General features: G+C 35.3%; 1 long non-coding RNA gene across 1 annotated transcript in view; it reads left to right on the top strand.

Moving 5' to 3' along the window:
- The first annotated feature begins 3,987 nt into the window (after positions 1 to 3,987).
- Positions 3,988 to 13,392, top strand: part of LOC136851169 (uncharacterized) — a 255,455-nt gene continuing 246,050 nt past the window's right edge. Inside the window, exons 1-2 of the long non-coding RNA XR_010856796.1 lie at positions 3,988 to 6,368; positions 6,508 to 7,221. This is a non-coding gene — a long non-coding RNA (uncharacterized lncRNA). The remainder of the gene's footprint in view (positions 6,369 to 6,507; positions 7,222 to 13,392) is intronic.

The raw sequence follows: 13,392 nt of genomic DNA, 5'->3' as shown, positions 1-13,392 counted from the left end.
TTAATGATATATTGCTGATTTCCTGAATCTCCATTTTTGCCTTTTCTAAGTTTTCCCTGTCCGGTAATCTTACAAATAAGTGTTCATATCTTGTTGTTTTAACCTGGTCAACTGGCGCCGCTATTTTACTCATAATTTGTCTCTTTTCATTTGCTGCTGTTCTCTCTTCGTTTGCAGATTTGATGAGAAGCACCTTTTTTTTTGTCTTCCGTGATCCAGCATAAGTTTTGTCCATGTTTGTCATAGTCTCTACAACTATATCAACATTGTCAGCTTTGTGTTGAATTTCATCTATGTTGATCATTACGTCACTAGTTTTCTGAGCGAACCTGAATCAACATATATGTCTCTGTTTGCTTTTATTTATTCAAGTTCATCTTCAATGAGTTTTTATTGTGTTCTTTGTTCAGGCCTCTCTGCAATTGTTACAAGTCTTTAATATGTTGTGTCCTCAGAAATAGGGTGTGCCTCTGTCCTCAATACCTAGACATTTTGAGTGGGCTTGTGTACATACACACATTGCACAGCAAGTTCCTTCGTCACCAACTTCCATCAGAGCAACGCCCGCAAGTTGCTGATTCTCTCTCTCGATTTGGATTGACTCATTCTTTTCCAGTATTTTCTTTGGTGTTCCATCCGTTCTGCTTCGATAATTATGAGATAATGTACCTGATTTAATTTCTAGTCTTTGTTTTCTCTTTTCCCTTCCTCTTCTTCGTAATCACTTTGAACATCGCGCCAGTCAGGCACTTTTCACAGAGCGCTTCACAGACACGCCCTACTCGCACAAAATGAATATTGTGTTATCCCAAATGCTGTCACTACCGCAATTACGCGGGCAAATACGGTATTTCTCAATCAGCACTGCTTATATTGTGACCAAAAGCTCAGTTACTGCGCCTAAAAATTTTTTTAAGGGGTGGGGGGCGTTATTTTGGGGCCGGAAAACCAATTTTTTAATCCCTGTCCCCTTATTCCTTCTGGGAAAAAGCGTTTGTACCCGCGAGTTTTTGTACCCACGACCTGTTCCCTCCAACCAATCATGCTCGTGGGCACAGGTATCACTGTATATTTATATAGTAATATACACATATATGTGTGTGTGCGTGTATGTATGTATGTATGTTTATGTGTGCGTCTTTTGGGTGTGTATGTGTGCACGAACAGTTGCATTCTGTGTTCGTTAGTGCGTTTTGTCTGTTTAGGTTTTGCTTTCAGTCTTAATACATTAAACAAATCAATATCCCGAGCAGTAGCAGTCATGAAATTTATTAGCCACAAATTTGTATGCACGTATGTACGTACGTATGTACGTATATATGTATGTAACAGCGTCAGTGACCCGGCCTTAGTTGAATTACGTAACCCTTAATACCATTCAGCTTGAACGTTGCGTCAATAACATTATAAAAACAAGATTACAAAAAATAAATAACTTACTTTCATCCATGATATCCACACTGAATTCAAAACGGAGAACTTGAGGGAAAGCACAAAATTGAATGGCCAAGAGACGGTACGGCCTTTTACGAAGCGGCTGGCTGGTCCCAGCTAGATCGAATGACCCTCTCGTGTGAGTGAGTGACTGAGTGCCATTGAGTGGCACTGGTGTCGTCGCCCTTGAATATATATATGTGTGTTTGTGTGTGATGTTGCTATCTCACGAGATTCTTCATTGTTGTTGTTACTTTGCTGTTTCAGGCGACTTGCGTAATGAGAGTTGGACGGGTCAGTGGTATGGTTCCTTCTCGAGTTGACGACAGTTTGGTTTTGCGTTGGCGTTGTGATTGTTTGGGGATTTTTTCATTGTTTTTTTTTGTTTTGTTCGTTGTTTGTTTGTGCCGGTTTGTTTTCTGGTTTCTTGAGTGCGTTTGTATGTATGTCTGTATGTATGTATGGTTGTGTTTGTGTGTGTTTTTTATGATTGTGTGAGATATATATATATCATGTATATGCAAATATATATTTATATATACATATATATATTATATACATACATATACACAAATACACATATATATATATATACACATATATATATATATATATATATATATATATATATATATATATTATAAAATAACACACATACAAACAAACACACACACATACATATATATATACATATATACATACATACATACATACATATATATAAACACATATATATATATATATATATATATATATATATATATATATATATATAATATATGTATATATGTATATATATTATGTGTGAGTGTGTTAAATCAAATACTATTAAATATAGAATTTACTATACCGTGGGTATAACTTATACCCTCAGGGGAATTATGATATATTATGATTGATAACATGTATGAGTCCATTACTCGAGAAGCATGTTATGCGCTACGTTCAACGAAAAATTCAGGTTCGAATAGACATCTATACCTCAAACATTCGAAAAAAAATGTGCTTAAAGAATAATGCTATGCATGGCCTCCGCTGTGGTCGAGAATTACTCGTATTGGTAAGCTTTTTTTTTATGCCTGACTGGAGTAATTGTATACCATATTTCTGACAAATTTGGAGGAATTACGTCATCGAGAATCATGTTATATGCCATAAGGCGAGCCATCCAACCTGCTCATCTTGTACCTGGAGAGCCGTTATAAAGGATGTATATCACCGCGAATAACGTTACGCGTCGAGCAGCGGTTCAACCAATCAGCGCTTTTGTTATCTTCCCGCGAGACTGCGGCGAGAGCCAATCAGTGGTCGGAATATTCAGTAGCATTTGAAGCCTGGTGACTGATCCGTAAATAAACAACTCTATCGCTATTATCGTCGGTATTACAAATCATCGAGCGATAATTTTAGCGCTATAATGAGTTTAGATTACGTAGATTCTGTGGGAGGGTTCGATGGCGACGCCTGTTCCGGATAGTGTGAAAAAAAGAGCAAAATTTAAAGTGACTCAGTTCCGGGGTCGTGTGGTGAAGGTAAAACCATCCTCGGTGATGTTTCGTGTTAAGATGATGGTGAGTGTAAAGATTACGAGCCCTTCCCGGTATTAAATCGTGGCGATAATGTGCTGATAACTAAGGCAGAGTTATGATAGGTGAAAGGAAAGAGGAAGACTTTGATATTATGGAGGAAAGGTAAAAGAAGGCAACTCTGATTTGATTTGTGAAAATTAGGCTAAAAGGCCAAGAACTGGGGCACTTTGCTGTGTGAAAAGAGGGAGTTAGGAGTGGTTGGATAACAAGCTAGAAGAAAGGAAGCAGAGACCCAGGGAAAGTCAAAGGCTAGAAAGTGGATGCAGTCAGGGGCCGAAGGGACGCTGCCACTGACCTCTAGTGATGCCTACACATCCCCCTGACGGTGATAGGCTAGTAGTGTGAAAGAGAGGAGAGGGTAATTCTAAGCCGGCTGTCCGCGGTGAGCTAGGCTGTGGCAATTGGCGTTTTTCTATGTTATTTCACTTGCTTTACAAGAATTTAAAGTAATATTTTGTCGCCCGGTTGTAACTAAACTTTGAAGACTACGCGACTTGAATTACCTAACGCAGGGTAGGTCTAAGCCGGCATTCTGCGGCAAGCCCGGCCCCCCCCACCTCCATAGCTAATACAGCAAAATTGTAACCAGTAAACACTTCTAGGGTACGTTATGTTGGTATTTTTAGGGGTGTTTACTGGTTACAATTTGCCGTATTACCTATGGAGGGTGGGGCTTGCGCGGAATGCTGTCTTAGAAACCCTGCGTTAGGCAATTCAAGTTGCAAAGTCTAATCTTCAAAGGTCAATGAAAGCTTAGTTACAGCCGGCTGACAAAATATTACTTTAAATTTTGTAAAGCAAGTAAAATAACATAGAAAAACGTCAGTTATAGTCTAACTCACAGCGGAAATTAATAAAAATTACCGAGGGTAGATCTAAGCCGGCTGTCCGCTGTGGGCTAGGCTATGGCAGTTGACATTTTTGTATAGAATTTACTTGCTGAACAAGAATTTAAAGTAATATTTTGTCGGTCGACTGTAATTAAGCTGTAAATTACCTTAGAACTGTAGCCAACGGTAAGGGGGACCGGTTGGGAATCTGGGTCCTGGGTGGGTAAAACACCTTTGAGAATAGCTCACGGTGAGGGGGACCCGTTGGGAATCCGGGGTTCTGGGTGGGGTAAATAACTTGGGAAAAGGTTTGGGCAACTTACTGTTGTATTTCCAGTTATATATGTCATTTGGAACACGAAAAACAAGCGTAAAAATAAGGGGGAATAAATGGACAGCGCAAGCCATTACAAAGGCACTTTTCACATATCACTACTACTGCTGATTCCAGGCCATGTCACGCATGCGCAGTCTTACAGGGGAGCTTTCGGTTCATCCAATGCCTCCAACTGAGAGAGTAGTTGGTGGGTTTTTTGGTGGGTGGCTGTACCCAACCAATCAAGTTGCAATGTTACCCCAACATTATGTTTCACCCAGGTGGAGAATTTGGGGGATACATAAACTCAGTTACACGTATTCCTTTTGCTCATCTGTTTTATAACTGTTTCCTATTCGTTGTAGCTTGTGACTACAACCTTCTTCCAGTACTTTTCCATTCACAAATATATTGACGTCTCTTTGCAACATGATTTTACCATAAATAACTTACAAAATTACTTTATATTTGTCGGCAGACACCTGAAGCATGTATATGGGGTAGGAGGAGAAGGGTCTTACAGGACGTTTCACTACCACTTTCTCTCAGTGACGTTAACAGAAACCTTTTTTTTACATATTTTGTAAGCCCTGTGGTTGGCGCGCGCAGCGCAATATTACCGCTTGCCAGAGCATACGAGCTTGCCAGATTATTTTAAAAAATGCGGATAAGGCGCGCAGCGCCGTTCCGCCACCCCAAAACTGAAAGCAGAAATACACTTTTAGCCCCCCCAACTTCATCCTTCCTACCCTGTTCCGGTGCAGTTCACCGGCACAGTTCACTCACTCATCAACCCAGCACGATGGCGGACGTCACCCCCGGAACCTCCCGCTCCTCTGAGCCTGTAACCAAGGGCAATTTGCCACTTACCTGTGTCAATTGCTACCTTAGTTATAAGGACTACATTGTACTGGGGACAACTATTGTATCTGATTGCTGGAGAGCTTATGACTGTCTGAAGGACGAAAGCTATGTGCACTTAACCGTCAATCACTCCATGAACTTTGTGGACCCAGTAACTGGTGCTCATACAAATACTATTGAGAGGAGGTGGAGGGAACTTCGTGAGACGATGCATAGGTACGGCCGTAGGAGGTACAACTTCGTCGGGTACTTGGCAGTGGTCTATTTTAAAATCCACTTTGATGACCCGAAGACGAGGCTCCACGCGTTCGTAAAGGCGGCGGCTGAATTGTACCCTCCACCCCTTTAAGGTGAGGTCCCTAAACTATCCTTCTTTATTATTAGGTAGTTAGGTCACCTGTGTTTTGGTGTTATTAGGTTTTAATGCTTTTCATGTAGGAGCGTTATTATTTTTTGGGTAATTGTCATTTACCGCCATATTTCTACATAACAGTCCTACGTCACTTTACCAACTTGTACCTTTTGTGCAGTACCCCACCTTCCCCCACCCCTGCTGAACATATGGCTCCCTAGTGGTTACGTAACCCAAGATGGCGGATTTGTTTACCGTTTACGTTTCTTCGCCCTGATCACAAGCAACGGTTAGTGTGCAGTTGAGGTAGCCTTTGGCAGTTGACGTTTTTCAGTGTTGCTTTGCTTGCTTTGCATGAGTTTAGGGTAACATTTTGCCCGTCGGCTGCAGCTAAACTGTAATTTACCCTTGAGCTGTATGCGCCAGTGCAGGGGATCACTGTACCGGTGTACAGTCTTCAAGTGTCAATTATGCTTTAGTTAAAGCCGACCGACAAAATTTTACTTGAAATTCTTGTTCAGCAGGTAAAGTTCTATAGAAAAACGTCAACTGCCATAGGCTACCTCATCGCGGACAGCGGGCTTAGAATTACCGAGGAGAGAAAAGGGTCTCAATATTATGACGTTCATAGTGACTGAGACAGCAGATGACGAGTGGGTTCATACCAATGAGAGTGGTAGCCTAGTTATATGAATAAGATAATCCATTCCCTTGTGCCACTAGCATCCCCACATATGTGGACAAGTGTACCGCCCACATGTTTTGAAGTCAGTGCCAGTGCTAGTGCCATCACCAGCTGTGGTTCCCATCCATTGGAACTTGATACTGATGAGGCTGAACACCCGGTACAACAAGAAAAAGGAGGAAAAAGGGTTAATAAACCAGAAAATGGGGTTCCTATGTTGCTAAAAGTCAAAATAACTTTGGCTTGCGATACCAAAACTGTAGGAGAGTGGTACTAACATAATTTTTCCTCTAAGAAGGTAGGTCCCCCTTAGTAACTGCAGAAACGAGAGTTTTTCCAATTTGGGTATAAGGCAATTAATGTGAAGTTCAGTGCATATTAGTCAATAAGGAACTACAATTATCAGACAACATACCTCATAAAAAGAAATATTTCAGGTAACCCATTAAGGTGAGGCAATCAAAGGCCGAAGAAACCGAGAAGTGGACATTGAGTAACCCTGTACCCTTCAGGGATAAGGAAATAATACTTTGCAAGGCTGCCTATGAGTTGAGTAACTCTGTTCCCTTCAAGTACAAGGAAATAACACTTTGCAAGGCTGCCAATGAGGACCTATGTTGCCAAGGAAAAGTTGTCTGAGGGAGGAACAATAATTAAGGACCCGAGGGACAAGTACCCTAACCCTAGGAAAGTAACAGGTCGTCCATGAGCATATTCAACTTCTGCCAGCTTGTTCCAGGCACTATAGACCAGCAATGTTTAGTCTCACCTCAGCATCAGGACACTACGAAAAATATCTTGACCAGCCATTGTAACATTGGTTTTTGTCTTGTAAAGTTGGATGTTTGCAAGACCTGGCAGTGGCGGTCTGGATCAGGTTTCACTCGCCTGGAACAAGAGCAAAGGCACAGAGTACAAAAATATCTGTGGCTTCCAGTGCCACGAAGACTGCCAAACTCTGTGATGACCACTGGGTCTGTGTCGCCATGTGTTTACAGCAGATCTGGCCACGTCTCCGTCTTTCTGTCAGCGTATCACAAATGCCAATCATGGCATAGTCTTTTCAACATTGCTGGCCTCCTTCACCTCCACGTTGATGACTCCTACCTGTGTATGGATTAATAAACAAGACAAGAGCTTCTCAATTTTTGGTGAGTACTATAAAACGATATTTTTTTCATTATCCATGTTCTTCATGCCATTTCACCCAATAATGATCATTTATTATGCATTAATCACCACTATATCGTTACTCACTATTCACAGTTTGTTAAAATTATTAATATGATGGTTATTGATGTTCATTCAGTATATGTGACATTATTTATTTTGGGAAATTTTAAAAATTTTATTTTTGGAAATTTTTAAAATGTTATTTTTGGAAATTTTTAAAATTTTATTTTTGGGAATTTTTAAAATTTAATGTTCTAGATTAATCACTTATCTTCATCATTACTCATTATTCACAAATTTGTAGGAATTATTATTAGAATATTGCACGTTCATTAATATTTATTAACTGTGTGACAATTTATTGTGTTCATTGCATGTGGCATTATTTATTTTTGGAAATTTATTTGCATTAATAACCGTTATCTTCATCATTAATCATTATTCACATGTTTGTGAGGATTGTTATTAACGTACTTCATGTTTAGTGATGTTGATTAGGTAGATGTTGCAATATTAATTTTTTGAAAATTTTTATTTTTTTTTTTTTTATTCACCCTTATCTTCACATACATTATTCACATGTTTGCTAGGATTATTATGAGCATAGTCCAGGTTAATTAATGTATATGAAATGTGTGGGAAAATGTTAATTTTCTGGGAATAATTTTTAACTAATCACCATTAGTTTTATCATGAATCATTAGTCATAGCTTTGCTAGGATTATTATTAACATAGCCCATGTTCATTGATGTTTATTGACTGTGTGTGACAATGTTAGTTTTTGGGATTTTTTTGATTAATTAACATTGATTAATTTCATCGTTAATCATTAGTCATAGGTTTGACTATGTGGTTTTTTTTATTTTTTTATTAATTCAACATCATTAATATTCCCATGTTAATTAATAATTCTATCAACATGACTATGTTAATTAATGTTATTTTTTGGACAATGTTAGTTTTTTGGAATTTTTTCGATTAATTAACGTTGATTAATTTCATCATTAATCATTAGTCATAGGTTTGTTAGGATTATCATCAACATACCGTACTTCATGTTTATTAATGGATATTGAGTGTGCGTGGCAATGTTACTTTTTTGGAATTGCTTTTGATTAATTAACATTAATTTCATCATTAATCATTATTCAAAAGTTTTTTAGGATTATTATTAACATAGCCCATGCTCATTAATGTTTATTATATGTAGCAATGTTAGTTTTTTGGATTTTTTGATGAATTCACATAGATTAATTTCATCATTAATCATTGTTCAAAAGTTTGTTAGGATTATTATCAACATATTTCATGTTTCTTAATGGATATTAAGTGTGCATATCAATGTTAATTTTTTTTTAGACTTTTTGGGATTAATCACCACTAATTTCGTTAATAATAATTAGTCGTGAGTTTGTTTGGATTACTATTAACATAGTTCATGTTTATTAATGAATATTGACTGTGACAATGTTAATTTTTTTAAAAAAAAATTTTTGATAAATCACCATTAATTTCATCATTAATTATTATTCATAAGTTTGCTAGGATTGTTGTGAACGTACTCCATATTTTTACTAATGTTTATTAAGTGTGTGACTGTCGATTTTTTGGAATTTTTTAGATTAATCACCGTTAATTTCATCATTAATCATTAGTAATGAGTTTGTTATGATTTTTATTAACATACTCCGTTTTTATTAATGTCTATTTTTTTATTGATCATCATTAATTTCATCATTGATTGATCACAATTAATAATGATTAATGATTAATTATTGATCATCATTATATATTCATTATTCACAACTTTGTTAGGATGTTTATGAACATAGTACTCCATGCTCTTTTAATGGTTATGAACTGTGTGTGTGACAATGTAAATTTATAAGATTTTTTATCAGTCCCAGTTATCTTCATCATTAATCATTATTCATTATTCACAAGTTTTGTAAGGATAATTATTAACATGTCCATGTTTATTAATGTTTATTAACTGTGTGTGACTGTATTAGTCTTGGGAAATTTATTGCATATGTTTTGTTTGACTACTATCTTTTTCAAAATTTTTTTGCATTAATCATCATCATTTTCATTATTAATCACTATTCACGGGGTTGTTAGAATTAATATTAACATACATCATGTGTACTGATGTTTATTTTCTGGATGTGACAATGTTAAAATTTTGGAAATTTATTGGGATGTTAATTTCCGACTAACCGTGCCTGACCAAGTTAATGTTTTGGAAATTATTTTTACGTTAACACCATTGTCTTCTTCATCAATCATTGATCATTAATCTTTGGTCACAGATTTTGTAAGGACCATTATTAACATAGTCCGTGTTTAATAATTAATAACTGTGTGGCTGTATCATTTTTGGGGAAATTTATTGTGTTTATTGTGTTTGACTACTTTTATTTTTTTTTCATTAATCACGATTATCTCCCTTATTAATCAATGTTCACGAGTTTGTTAGGATTATTATTAAAATATTTCATGTGCATTGATGCTTATTTGCTAGATGTGGCAAGATTAATTTTTTTGGAAGTACCGGTATCAGAATTTTATTTTTCTATTATTCACCATCATCTTTATGATCAACCATTATTCACGAGTTTGTTAGGATTATTATTAACATACTCCATGACATGCTTATTAATGTTTATTGCTGTTGATTAACTGCGTGACAGTATTTTTGAACTTTTTAGAATTCTTTTTTGAAAAGGCAAAAAAAAAAAAAAAAAATTGGAAAGGAAGTCAGAGAGATTTTATTCATTATTATCATATATAGTAAAACAACGTAAGATAAAAACACAATTCAATATTTTTGGGATTTTATATATACCCTAAAATCATGGTAAGACACATTTTAGTGCACAAATTAGGGAAATGCATCAATAAAAAAGACATGCCCACGCATTTCTGCAATTAGATAGAAAAGTAGTAAATTCTTTTTTTCAAACACTGTTGCTCGGTTGGGCTTAATTTACACAGAGTATATAAGCTTCAATATGAAAAAATGTTAGGTCATAAGCATTATAAATAACATTAATTATACTGGGAAACAATTGATTTTCAGTCTCCATTCATTCAGTTTTACCATTCTGCGCTTTGCATGTTCCTCGAGGGCTATATATATATATATATATATATATATATATATATATATATATATATATATATATATATATATGTATATATATATATATAATTATATATATATATATATATATATAATATATGTATATAATATATATATAATATATATATATATATATATATATATATAAATATAATAATAATATATATAAATATATAAATATAATAATATATATATTATATATATATATATATATATATATATATATATATATATATATATATATATATATATATATAATATATATCTATATATATATATATATATATATATATATATATATATATATATATATATATATATATATAGTATATATATAAATATGTGTGTGTGTGTGTAAGTCTTTAAAGCTTTAACTTCCATGCGTCTCCATTTAAATCCACCCTCCCGTCTCATAGCTTTCATTCTGGAAAACCAGGGTCTTCCCACTCTCCCGTTGCCCACAGCAACACAGCTGACATTATCACGTACTGCTCTCACTGTAGTTGTTCGAAGGACGTGTCCAAACCATCTCCATCTCTCCTTCATCATTATCTCGTCTACGAATAGAACTTCTGCAGTATAATGTAGTGCGTTATTTCTCAGTCCATAATGACGTCTGACCGTTAATATTCTTCTTAAAGCTTTATTCTATAAACGATAAATTCTTTTAGGTATAGTTTCATTGTCAAGGATGGTTCATGTCCGTATAGCAATCCAGACCTACTAGGCTTATGTTTAATTAGGCTGTTGTGGATCACTAGAGCTCTGTAAAATTTTATTCAATCTCTTGATCTTTGCGTTTCAGTGTCATAGGATAGTTCATGTCCATACAGCAATCCAGATCGTATTAGACTTATGTATTTATTATGTATTGCTAGAGTTCTGTAAAATTTTATTCAGCCTCTTCAAAATGCGATTCTTGCCTTGTTGTGTATAAAAAATTTATTACAGTGCAGAAATAGTCACTCGTCTGAAAATCCACAATGCACGGTCTTAAGTTTTTTAAATAGATGAAAAACTGCTTCATTCTTTATACTTGGCTCAAACCTTGAATATTCTTAGTGAGAAAAATTCCTCTAAAATCATTTCATTAGAGTATCACGTGATTATTATAAAATATAATTTTTGTATCAAGTATTGGAATACACGTTCATCGGCAAGGAAAATCATAAGCAAATATTTCATTTATCTACTGAAAAATTTATTGTACGTTATTGAAGATTGTCACGGCTCAAAAACTTCTCTGCAATACATTAATTGTCATCAATAGGTATATAGATGAAAGTTTCAGAACAAAACATAAGTAATTAAAATTTATATATATTTCAGTAATTGTGATCACCAACATCGATGAATTATTATGTAACACAACTACAAGTTTTAAGTAAAAAAAACCGTTTATTGCCAAACCATCTTATTTTACTACTCAATAATGAAAATAACTAAATATTTACTACATACTTATAACTAACTATTTACTATATACTATAATTTCATAGGATTTATACCTGATTAAGGGTACTTGAAACGTGTAATAATAATAATAATAATAATAATAATGATAATAACAATGATAATGGTATCTATTCAATTTTGTAAGAAAAAAGTATACATTAGTTTAACCAGACCACTGAGCTGACTAACAGCTCTCCTAGGGCTGGCCCGAAGGATTAGGCTTATTTTACGTGGCTAAGAACCAATTCGTTACCTAGCAACGGGACCTACAGCTTATGTTGGAATCCGAACCACATTATAGCGAGAAATGAATTTCTATCACCAGAAATAAATTCCTCTAATTCTTCATTGGCCGGCCGGAGAATCGAACCCAGGTTCAGCAGAGTGCTAGCCGAGTATGATATTGACCCATTCAATGAGGAATTTTAATTGTAAGAGATAAGGTAGCTGTTCCGACCGACACCAGTGATAATCAGATGATCTAGAAATCTTTGTTATAGGAATTTTGCGCACCAAAGAAGAAGATGATAAGATCAGTTCTTATCATTTTCTTTAAGATTACGCGACCACTCAGCTGTTTCTCAAGAGTAACCCGATGCCCCCAGAGGCGTCCTCGAAGAGGAAATAAAGTCATCTGCGAGTTTACGTGCCCCTTTGGAAGGATGCCCATAATCGTGCTTCTGGCAACGCTATATGATAGGCCGCCACCAGGCCGTGGTTAAAGTTTCATGGGCCGCGGCTCATACATCATTATACCGAGACCACCGGAAAATCATAAATAAATGTCTCGTTTATCTACTGAACAATTTATTGTAAGTTATTGAAGATTGTCTTGATTATACGCTGTAGCGGCTGTACAGAAACCTCTGTTGCGCCGAAGAAACTTGTTAATATTTAGATTCGGATGACGTACACCCGCTTCTTGATTACCGTAACTCTAAACACCATGTATTTACAAATATGATTATAAATATGTCTGAAGGTCCTTATAAATTTCTTTATTTATCTTTTCAGTTTCCTATATTTATTTTATTACGGCGTCAATAATCTAGATGTTGTGACGCCAGTTTTAATAGACACAAATCAATCAATCAGGCAGCTCTAAACACCTTGTATTGAATTTACTTCAGAATTAGAGAACAATCATGCTTCAACTTTCCCTGAAGTGCTTGTGAGTAAAGGAAGTGATAACACTTTTTCGACATCTGTTTACAGGAAACCAGCATTTAGAGGGCTCGCAACTAAAATGTTTTTATGCATTCCCATAGTTTATAAACTTAATTTGGTTTCTACACTCATAACCCGAGCTTTTTAATGTTTGTTTAAATTTTCCTCATTCATTCCTACAGCTTACGAACGTAATTTTAGTCTCTACACTCATAACCCTTGCTTTTTAATATTTTTTACAAATTTTCTTGTCATTCCTATAGCTTATAAACTTAATTTGGTCAGTACCCCATAACCCGTGCTTTTTAATATTTGTTTGAATTTTCCTCATTCATTCCTGTAGCTTATAAAACTTAATTTGGTCATTGTACTCATGGCGCT

Source organism: Macrobrachium rosenbergii, chromosome 23 (assembly GCF_040412425.1).
Source record: "Macrobrachium rosenbergii isolate ZJJX-2024 chromosome 23, ASM4041242v1, whole genome shotgun sequence".
In the NCBI taxonomy this organism is placed as follows: domain Eukaryota; kingdom Metazoa; phylum Arthropoda; class Malacostraca; order Decapoda; family Palaemonidae; genus Macrobrachium; species Macrobrachium rosenbergii.
Note: the sequence above shows the minus strand (reverse complement) of the source record. Positions and strands in the feature narration are given on the sequence as shown.